Raw genomic sequence first — 11,111 nt, 5'->3', positions numbered from 1 at the left:
GTAAGAAGCTCACAAATCTCCACGACAAATCTCAATAGCCTAGCTCCTATAGAGATCTCAGCGTTCATCCGGACAGACGGACAGATGTCCTAGATCGATTCGGCTAGTGATCCTGATCAAGAATATATATACTTTACGGGGTCGGAAACGCTTCCTTCTGCCTGTTACACACTTTCCGACGAATCTAGTATACCCTTTTACTCTACGAGTAACGGGTATAACAATTATTCAAGTTTGGATCTTTTTTAAATACAATTCAAATTTCCTTTAGAATAAAATTATTATTATTATCAAAGAAACCTTGAACATCAATCGAAACAGTATCTTTTGTAAACTTCTAGTCAATATCATGACGAACTTTTAGCTTTAAGTGTGAATTTTACATATACATATATATATATATACATAAATGTAAGATGGGATTTAAGAGAACCAGGTGACGGTCACTTTAGACCGGCTTTTGGTGAGAAGAACACGTTTTGGAGAGCAAAAACTAATAAAATAAAACGAAGCCCATCCTAGTGGCTTGTAAAAAACTAAAAACGTAAGCTGTTTATAAATCAGGTGTGGGGTTTGCCCCACAAAAGGTGTACCAGTGGATGGCAAAGAGACCATACAGCAACTACGAGCGATGGCAAAAGTCGTACTGTCAACAGCTACCATGGAGTTGGACAATATTACTGAAAAATCGGATGACGAAGTCGGTGATGTAGCTGAGAGTGTGCCACGAGAGGACGGCCGCAAATCCGACGAACTGGCCGAAATTTTGAACCAGCTGACCCTGTACAGAGCCCGGAAGGATCTTGCCGAGTTGAAAGTTCAAGTGGAACTGAGCGAGTGTCTACTCAAAGTCTTTGGGTTCCAAATGACGAACCATGAGGTTGCCAAGCAGTTGCAGAGTCGCTCACTCCTTAAAGGCGAATCGCTGCTACAATATTTTATAGTTATGCGTAATATTGCTAGACAAGGGACGTTCGAGGACACGGATGTTATAAAATACATTGTGGATAGCTTGCAGGATCACACCGGCTGCGCAGCACCGTTGTGTTACTGTGTTTCTCTCGATGAGCTGCGTGAGAAAATGATGCGATATCAGACCGTACAGGCCGAGATTAAACGAAAGCCACAAGCTCCACGCATGGCTGTACCTTTGCGACAGTCATCTTCCGCAAACATTTCGGATGCTCGTAATGCAGACGCCAACATAAGGTGTTTTAATTGCCGCTCAATGGGACATTACAGCAATCAATGCAAGAAACCGAGGCGCCCAGAGGGAGGATGCTTCCATTGCTTTGAGACTGGGCACCAGTACCGGGAGTGCCCGAAGCGTATACGGACAGCTGCGTTGTGTACCAGTGACGAGAAGGAAGAGGAAGACGACTCCGTTGGCGGAAACTCGTTTATTCAACTAGTAAGCATCAAATTACCTAGTAAACAGGGATGCATTGATATTACTAACATTTTTGCGTTATTACATACCGGAAGCCCCGTGAGTTTTATAAGTAAAGAAATCATTCCGCAAGCTGTTAATTATGAAAACCTAGAAGATCGTCGTTTCCGTGGCCTCAGTGGACAAAACATTTTGACAATTGGAAAAGTTAAACTGATACTTGTGTTTAAAGAAAAATACTATAGAACGGAAGCTTTTGTCATTCCTAGTCTTATATTACCGACGCCATTGTTATTAGGCAGAGATGTATTGCAACTATTGTCACTTAAGTTAGTAATACGTAAAACTGTACCAAATTATGAAAATAATTACTCACTAAACAATACTATTGCGTTGGCTTCCGATTTATACTGTGCACCCCTATTTACTAAGATGTCAAACTTAAAAAACATACCTTGCCATAGCTTAAATAAGCAAAAAGATCAATGTTTATTTGTAAACACAATTGCATCCCCGGTAAAGCTTGAGATGTTTCATGAATGGATGAATGAGTTTGCGAACTTGGTGGTGTCGACTGATAGCGTTGCGATCGTAGGCGAGGAGTTTGGTTGTGTTCGAATGCAGGAGTGCCGGGATATTATTGCAAGCTATTACATTAATAAGTTTTCAAAAGGTTGTAGCTCGCCAAGATTCAAAATGTGCATTCGTCTTACTGAAACAACCCCATTTCACTGCGCCCCTAGAAGATTGTCATATTATGAAAGGGAGATTGTTTCTGATACAGTTAATAATCTATTGGCCGATAAAATCATTCGCCCAAGTAACTCCCCATATCTTCGGCTGTGGTACTAGTTAAAAAGAAAGATAGAAATATAAGAATGTGTGTTGATTACCGTGGGTTGAATAAGAAGACAGTTCGTGACAATTTTCCTTTACCGCTTATAGAAGATTGCTTAGAACATCTTGAAGGTAAATCCGTTTTTTCTGTTATAGATCTTAAGAGTGGTTTCCATCACATAGGTGTTGAAGAAGAATCCGTGATATATACTTCTTTTGTGACTCCTGACGGGAGTTTGAGTATTTAAGGATGTCTTTCGGGCTTAAAAATGGACCGACTGTATTCCAAAGGTTTATATCTCACGTATTAAGCGAGCTTTTTAGAAACCGTCAAATTTTTGTGTATATGGATAATATAAATCTGGCTTCTAATACTGTAGATGAGCATCAAAAGGTATTAGCTACGTTGCTGAATATTCTTGATAAGTTTAGTCTCGAAATAAATTTCAAAAAAAGTAGCTTCTTGCAAAAACGTATTGATTACTTAGGTTACGATGTTAGTGCTCAGGGAATTTTGCCTAACGATACTCACAATTTCAAAAAAAGTAGCTTCTTGCAAAAACGTATTGATTACTTAGGTTACGATGTTAGTGCTCAGGGAATTTTGCCTAACGATACTCACTTGGGAGCGATCAAACGATATCCGGAACCACTCAATAGTAAAGCGTTGCATTCTTGTCTCGGTTTATTCTCATATTTTCAAAAGTTTGTCCCTAATTTTTCACGCGTGGCAAAGCCTTTAACCGATCTATTAAAAAAAGGAGGGCCCTTTCCAATGCCAGATTCCGAAAGAAATGCCTTTGTGGAGTTAAGAACAGCATTGTCGAACCCGCCAGTCCTGTCAATTTTCAACCCCCATTACGAAACGGAATTGCATACTGATGCGAGCTCTCATGGCTTTGGTGCAGCACTATTGCAAAAACAGTTAGATAAGAAGCTTCATCCCGTTTTCTTTTACTCAAGAAAAGCTACCGCAGCCGAGTCTCGTTACCACAGTTTCGAACTTGAAACCTTGGCAATTATATACGCTTTACGTCGTTTCCGTATATATTTGTAACAGATTGCAGTTCCTTGGTTCAAACCTTGAGAAAAAAATCCATCAATCCTCGTATTGCCCGTTGGTCTCTTGAGTTAGAAAGCTTTAATTATTCGATAGCCCATAGGCCGGCTTCAAGTATGGCTCATGTCGATGCACTAAGTAGGCAAACAGAGTTGTTAGCTGATGACGTGGCTGAAGGAGTTTCCGATCCGTGTGTGACACCGTCTATGATTAAAAATCCATGTGTACCTGATGTACCTTGTGAACTTGAAAACCCGGTTAAACCTAAAATACCTTGTAAACCTAAAAAAATCGATTGAGTCCGTGAAAGTATTCCCCGAAGTTAGTAAACTTGTTGGAATTGTTGGAGCAGACCCATGCGACATTGATTTGCTTCTGCAGACGGAGCAGATGAGGGATGACGAAGTGCGTACCTTGCGACAGAAATTGGAGAAAGGAGAGATAGAACGGTTTGTTTTGATTGATGGAATAGTTTATAGAAAGAATGATAACGGAAGGTTATGTTTGTATGCCCCAACTCAAATGCAAGAACAGTTGATCAGATTAAGTCATGAAAAATGTGTTGATGACCTGAAAAATAAGCATTGGTTTCCGTTGTTGAGAAGCAAAGTTGAATACTTTATGCGCAATTGTTTGCTATGCATCCTTCATTCAGTACCTAAAAGTGTCCATGACCGTACCCTCTATAGTATTCCGAAGGTCCCAATTCCGTTTGATACCATTCACATTGACCATTTGGTTCCGTTGCCTTGTATCAATTAAAAAGAAAACACCTGTTAGTTACTATCGACGCTTCTACCAAATTCGTGAAATTGTACCCAGTTAATTCTACCAGTACCAAAGAAGTTAATGCCAGTCTTTCAAAATACTTTGAGTATTATAGCCGACCGCGACGAATTATTTCGGATCGTGGTACCTGTTTTACATCATTTGAGTTTTCTAGTTTCCTAAGTGAGCGAAATATAGGGCACGTTAAAGTTGCTACCGCAGCCCCTCAGGCGAACGGTCAGGGGGAACGCATAAACCGTGTGTTAACCCCGATGTTATCCGATTGGTACAAGTTGGTCAACCGAGATGAATTTGCAGTTAATAATTCCATTCAGAAGAGTACTGGAAAAACTCCTAGTATTTTGCTTTTTGGTAGCAACCAGCGGGGACCCGTTGTAGACGAATTATCCGAATATCTTGAGGAGAAGTTTAGCCTTTCTAACCCGTGTGATATTACATCCGAAAGGATAAAAGCTAGTGAGAATATTAAACGGTCACAAGCTCGTAATGAATCCATATATGCCCTAAGACACAAAGCACCCATGAAGTATAATAATAATGACTTTGTTGCTATTCGCAATATTGATGTTAGGCCTGGACATTGTAAGAAATTCGCATCTAAATACCGTGGGCCATACAAAATTAGTCGAGTACTTCCCAACGATCGCTACGAGGTAACCAATATAGAAGATTGTCAGCTCACACAACTGCCTTGTAGAGGAATACTGGAAGCTGCAAGGTTAAAGCCGTGGATGCAGGTGGGTAATAAGACTATAGGATTGTGCGTGTGATGATCGAGGCCGATCAAATGTCAGGTTGCCCGAATGTAAAAATCTAGTCGATATCATGACGAACTATTAGCTTTAAGTGTGAATTGTTTATTATAAACATCTAGTCAATATCATGACGAACTATTAGCTTTAAGTGTGAATTGTACATATATAATAGTCGATAAATGATGTGAACCGATAGACGGACACATAAATGTAAGATAGGATTTAAGAGAACCAGAGGACGGTCACTTTAGACCGGCTTTTGGTGAGAAGAACACGTTTTGGAGAGTAAAAACTAATAAAATAAAACGAAGCCCATCCTAGTGGCTTGTAAAAAACTAAAAACGTAAGCTGTTTATACTTTCAACATTTTTCTGTTAAACAACTCGTTGTACTAGCCCGTTTAATGGGTTATATTTAACTAATCGGTCATGTATGAGGAGAGTAAGCTTGGGTATTTTCATGACTTGGTGTCTTCAGTTCTATTGAAATTCTTTTCACTGATTCGTTTTGATATGAAAGATCAATTACAATAATTGGGGCCACAATAATAAGGGCCTACTAGTTGCTTACTAGTGCTTATTAGCCGGTTACTATCTGTTTAGTAGATGTATACAAGTTGTTTACTATTTGTTCTTAGCTGGTTACTAGCTGTTTAGTATCTGGTTTCTTTTTGTTTAGTAAATGTATACAAGTAGTAACCCACTTGTTATTAGCTAGCTCTAACTAGCTCTTTAGTATCTGTTTACTTGATGTTTACTAATTGTTATTAGCTGGTTACTAGTTGATATGTTGAGCTGTTATAGTCTTTTGTTAAGAATGATCAAAAATTCTTCATCGCTAGACGACTTTCGATGTGAAGTAAAAACTTACACTCTGATTTTCAATGTGTTTGCTGTGTTCGTGAGACAGATCGCACAACCAAAATATCTGAAGATTGATATAGAAATCTTAGAGGAACATGTCCGATTATGTTGGGGAAAGATGTATCCTTTGATTGTAAAACTAATTTAGAAATAAGTTGTTCACAAGTTGTCTAAAAGCTGTTTGGAAGCTGTTTTGATAAACAATTTATATTTATAATGACAGAGATTAAGAATATATAACTACTAGTATATACTACACCTTAACTAGTATATTGTAAAAATAAAACATTTCTTTTTTTATATTCTTTCGTCTTATGTAGGTATAAAAAATGTATCCTTAACTACGATAGCTAGCCTTACATCCCATAACTATAGTTATTAGCAACAATAAAATGTCTAGAAAGATCAAAATGTATGAATGTCAAAAAACGATTTAAACTAACTATAATTGGGAAAGTAACTGAAATCGTAAATCGTAATACAGTAAAAACAAAAACAATGTGATTATCCCATTTTCTATCACCATAACATATGTCTGTGACTTTTACTTATAAATTTGTCACCGATAATTTAAATCCCGATAAGCAAAGCACCCATTGCTCTGGTGAGAGATACGACACTGTGGTGCGTTTTGCCAATGAGTGTTGGCTAGTTTGTAAAAATAGTTTTTTATATATACCTTGCAAGTTGCCATGGGCATGCCGACATTATCCTTTCCTGGGAGCAGAGGCATGATGGTGCCCTGCCTGGCTAACTCGTCCGCTATGCAGTTGCATACGATATCCCAGTGACCCAGAACCCATATTAGGCTGATAGTAATCTGACTAGCCAACTCGTGGAGAGATCTGCGAAAGTCTGCAATTGTTGGGGAGTTTGTGCTTGTCGATTAGATCGATCTATTAGGTGCTTGGCTGTTACTATATATATTTAGGTGTTCTCTTTGAAGGCTTATGTTCCCTAAATGGTTAAGTGCTTCCTTTATAGGGTGGACCTCCGCTTGGAAGATGCTTCAGTGGCCCGGGAGCCTGAAAGACTTCCTGATATTTAATTATTCGGAGTATACACCTCCTCCAACGTGTCCCTCAAATTTGGAGCCATCTGTATAGAAGTATATTGCGTCTGTCATGCCCGGTCGGCCCTGCTCCCATTCCTCTCTATCTGGAATCAGGGCCTCAAAGGGTGTGTGACTGTATTCAAGATATTTGCATAGAACCGTTTTCTTTGGAATCCATTTATCATGCTGGAGAATTTAGGCATGACCATAAAATTGAGCTTTCCACTGCCCGGTATCCCTCAGTAGAATGGCTGCCGGTTTGGCCCATTCCATGCCTGCTAAGTCCAGGGTAGGGATGCTTAAGATCGCATTCAGCGGTCATTTGGGGTATTTTGAAGAACTCCACTAATAAAAAAAGCCGCCATTCGCTGTACTTTGTTAAGGGGAGTCAAGATGCATTGTTTGTGCAGAGCGGTCCACCACAGAGCCACCACGCATGCGGAGCGACACATGCCTGTGGCGCCCAAAGTTTTCATGCTAGATACAAAATTTTAACTAAAATGTATTAGTCTCGTCAATACCTATTGATTGACCTAAAAAAAATTGCCACGCCAACTCTAACGCCCATAACGCTTAAATCTGTCTAGCACCCACATAACCATATATTGAGATCAGGGGTAGCTGGCGCATTTCAGTCTCGCTTTGCTGCTTGCATATCTTAATTTTCCATTTGTCCCTTTAGCTGAGTAACGGGTATCTGATAGTCGAGGTACTTGACTATAGCATTGTTCCTGGTTTTTTTATACATTCTAATATTTTGATCACAATAGTTTCCAGGTTTACTAAGAAAAATTATAGGCTACAGACAAGGGGTCAGAATACAACTCATTCCACTAGAAAATGTTATTTTATTATCATTAATTTTAAATTCTTTATATCCCAATGTTAATTAATTGCTTGCAGTTTTTTTTGGTCCATAACCTTTATCCAACACATTTCCTCTCGTCAAATTACTGATATTAAAATCATAATTATAACTAGTGTTATTATCTTCTGGCTCTGCATCCACACCCATATGGACCTCTTCTGTATACATTGGTAAATATGTTTTTCCTTTCTTCTTAACTTCCGTCTGCTTTTTCTCCTTTTCTATGTCTTCCTCTGTATTCGTCTGTGAAAAGAATTAATTATAGGAATCACTATCATCTATGCCTAGCGCTATTTATTTGAACTTGCTATCTAGGATTTTTCTGACAGTATGGCGTGTTTATTGAATTTTAATGCCTCACCCCAAGCATATTTCGAAAATGTGTCTACAACAGTCAACAAGTATCGGTACCCATCATTAGATTTTGAAAAAGCTTTCATTTTAACGAAATCTGCTTGTCACAGATCGATTATACGCCTTGTAATCACTCGTCTTCGTTAAAAGTTTTTTCGAGAATGTTCGTGCAAGTCATTTACGATAGTAGGGTGTATTTGTATGTTCTGGATAAAACGATGGTGTATTTGTATGCTCTGGATAAATTTGTATTGTATGTTCTGACTCACTGTTTCGCTGGTGCGGGGGCGCTTATCGCTTGCGTAAGTTGTTGTTGTGGAAGTTGCTAGGGCCGCGCTCACTCCCCCTCCCACTCCCCCTCCCAGTTCCCCTCCCGCTTGTCCTCCCGCTTGTCCTGGTGCTTGACCCTCTGGGGGGTTGCGCTCACTCCCCCTCCCCCTCCCCCTCCCCCTCCCCCTCCCCCTCCCCCTCCCCCTCCCCCTCCCCCTCCCCCTCCCCCTCCCCTCCCCAGCAGCAGCAGAGTGTTAAGGCTCTCCCGTTTGACACACCGATTGTGATAAAGAACGCTGAAGTGAAGCAGACACGCTTCGGCGCTAAAATTATGCTCACATTTGAAGATTTTGTGGTGTTCTTACCAGAACGCTTTAGTACTCTGTCATCGCAAGCTGTGGAGCACATGGCGACGGGGGGCTACAAGCTAGTCAAACTTAAATCAGAAGGGGATAATTATATTTTAAATTTTTGTAACGAATAAGAAAAAAATAAAATAAACTTTTTTTATGAATATTTAAAACAAAACAAAACAAAAACAAAAATGGGTGATGCTTTACATAACAATAACAATCCTGGGCCTAGTAACACAAATCCTGTCGCTAGTGAAATACGATATTGTGATGTCTGTAATCTAAATGTTGCTAAAATTAGTTGGTCGCATCACTTACGCACCAACTTGCATAAACAATTATCTGGTGCGCAAATAAGTGATAACTTGCGGTGTATAAGAAGTGCATTTCGGAATCGTATTGAAACTTATATAATCACAAATCCAAATAAAGAATGCTTGGATATCAATTTATTTCAACAATCAATCAAAGAACAAGTGATCACTCTACTCCAAGAAGCTCAAAAAAAACACGTCAATATCAAATTTAATTTTGAACAATTCTGTAATTATGTTTTGATTAAAGAGAGTGAAGATCATTGTGAAATCAATCTAAAGTCATTTCAAACAAAAATGCAAGTCTTAAATCAAACAATGAGTCAGACTGAAAATCTAAATGAAATAATCAAAAATTTAAATGACTATATAAAAAGTGAGATGAGCGAGTTTCAAGAACGAGACAGTGGTTGGTCCCTAATTGAAATAGTTCATTTAGAAGTTAATATAAATAAATATCAGCTAATAAAGGGCTCGAATTTCATTGGTTTACCAAGAGAAATAGTAAACAGAAAAGCCTGCATCAACGTGCAAAATAGAGACGAATATTGTTTTAAATGGGCATTAATATCGGCTTTTGTGAAATTACCTTGTAATAAGAATCTACCCAATCAATATAAACGTAAAGGCATTTACAACATTGGATCGGATATAATAAATATAAATAATAAATCATTAAATTTTAGTGGATTAAAATTCCCCACACCGGTCGACAGCATAAAAATATTTGAAGAAAATAATCCTGAAATTAGTATAACTGTGTTGGGTGTAGACAGCGATGAAAAGACAATTATCGGTCCATATTATTTAACTAATAATAAAACTGACAACGTTTTACACACTATATATCTACTACTTCTCGAGAAGGATGACAAATATCACTATGCTTGGATTAAAAATATTTCCAAGTAAGTATTAAATTAGAAAATTAAAAAATAAAAAAAATTATATTTATTTCTTTGATTCTCCATTAGATTACTTCGCAAACAAATAACGAAAAGTACGAGGAAGATTCATCTATGCAATAGCTGTTTTCTAAATTTCTACGATAGCGACAAACTGGAACGACATATTATGGAGTGTAATAGAATTATAACTGAGATGCCTAATTTAAAAAATCAATTAGATGTTCCTTTTGTAGCATATGCTGATTTTGAGTGTATTTTAGAAGGGATGAATCTGAAAACTTCGGATAACATAAATTTGATTCAAAAGCACATACCGTATGCATATAGTTATTATATAAAGTGTTCATTTGACAATAGTTTGGATATATATCGAATATATTATGGTGAAGATTGTGCAACACATTTTGTTGAGAGCATATATAATGATTGTTTAGTGTTATATCAAAATCACTTAAATGTAACGATACCCTTATATCCGCTATCAATGGAGCAACAAAAAATAATTGACTTAGAACAAAATTGTAGTATATGCGGTAATATATTAACTGAACAATCTAAAAGAGTTCTAGACCATTGTCACTTAACAGGCAAATATAGAGGTGTAGCACATAATAATTGCAATTTAAACTATAAATTAGCTAAATTTTTCCCAATATTTTTCCATAATCTCTCGGCATACGATGCTCATTTATTTGTAAAAGAATTAATTAAAATTCCTGGTGATATTTCTATAATTCCGCTAAACAAAGAGTTTTATATTTCGATCTCAAAGAAAATTTATATAAATCCCAATGAAACGTTAGAACTTCGATTTTTAGATTCATTTAGATTTATGCCTTCCAGTTTAGACAGCTTAGCCAGTTATTTAAAAGAAGAAAATCTAACCACAATAAAGTCATTTTTCACGGACCCGAACAAATTTCAAATGGTTAAACGTAAAGGCATATTTCCGTATAGCTATTTAAATTCAGTTGAACGCTTGTCAGATACACAATTACCGTTGCGCGAAAATTTTTATAACCAATTAACTGATAGACACTGTTCTGAAGAGAGTTATCAGCACGCTCAAAACGTTTGGAATGCCTTCGAGTGCACAAATTTATTAGATTATTTATTATTATATTTTAAGGTAGATGTGCTGTTGCTATGTGATGTTTTTGAGAATTTTAGAACAGTATGTAAAAAAATCTATAATTTAGATCCTTGTCAATATTATACAACTCCTGGTCTATCGTGGGATGCTATGTTGAAGACAACTAAAATTGAATTAGAACTACTCACAGATATTGATATGTA

The 11,111-nt window shown here is 37.5% G+C and overlaps 1 long non-coding RNA gene across 1 annotated transcript; it reads left to right on the top strand.

Annotated features, from left to right (window-relative positions):
- Positions 1-8,494: 8,494 nt before the first annotated feature.
- Positions 8,495-10,217, top strand: LOC139354232 (uncharacterized). Its single transcript, XR_011605381.1, has 2 exons — positions 8,495-9,815; positions 9,882-10,217. It is a non-coding gene; the product is annotated as an uncharacterized lncRNA (long non-coding RNA).
- Positions 10,218-11,111: the final 894 nt, after the last annotated feature.

This window comes from Drosophila suzukii, assembly GCF_043229965.1.
Source record: "Drosophila suzukii chromosome 2 unlocalized genomic scaffold, CBGP_Dsuzu_IsoJpt1.0 scf_2c, whole genome shotgun sequence".
NCBI classification, from domain to species: Eukaryota; Metazoa; Arthropoda; class Insecta; order Diptera; family Drosophilidae; genus Drosophila; species Drosophila suzukii.
Note: the sequence above shows the minus strand (reverse complement) of the source record. Positions and strands in the feature narration are given on the sequence as shown.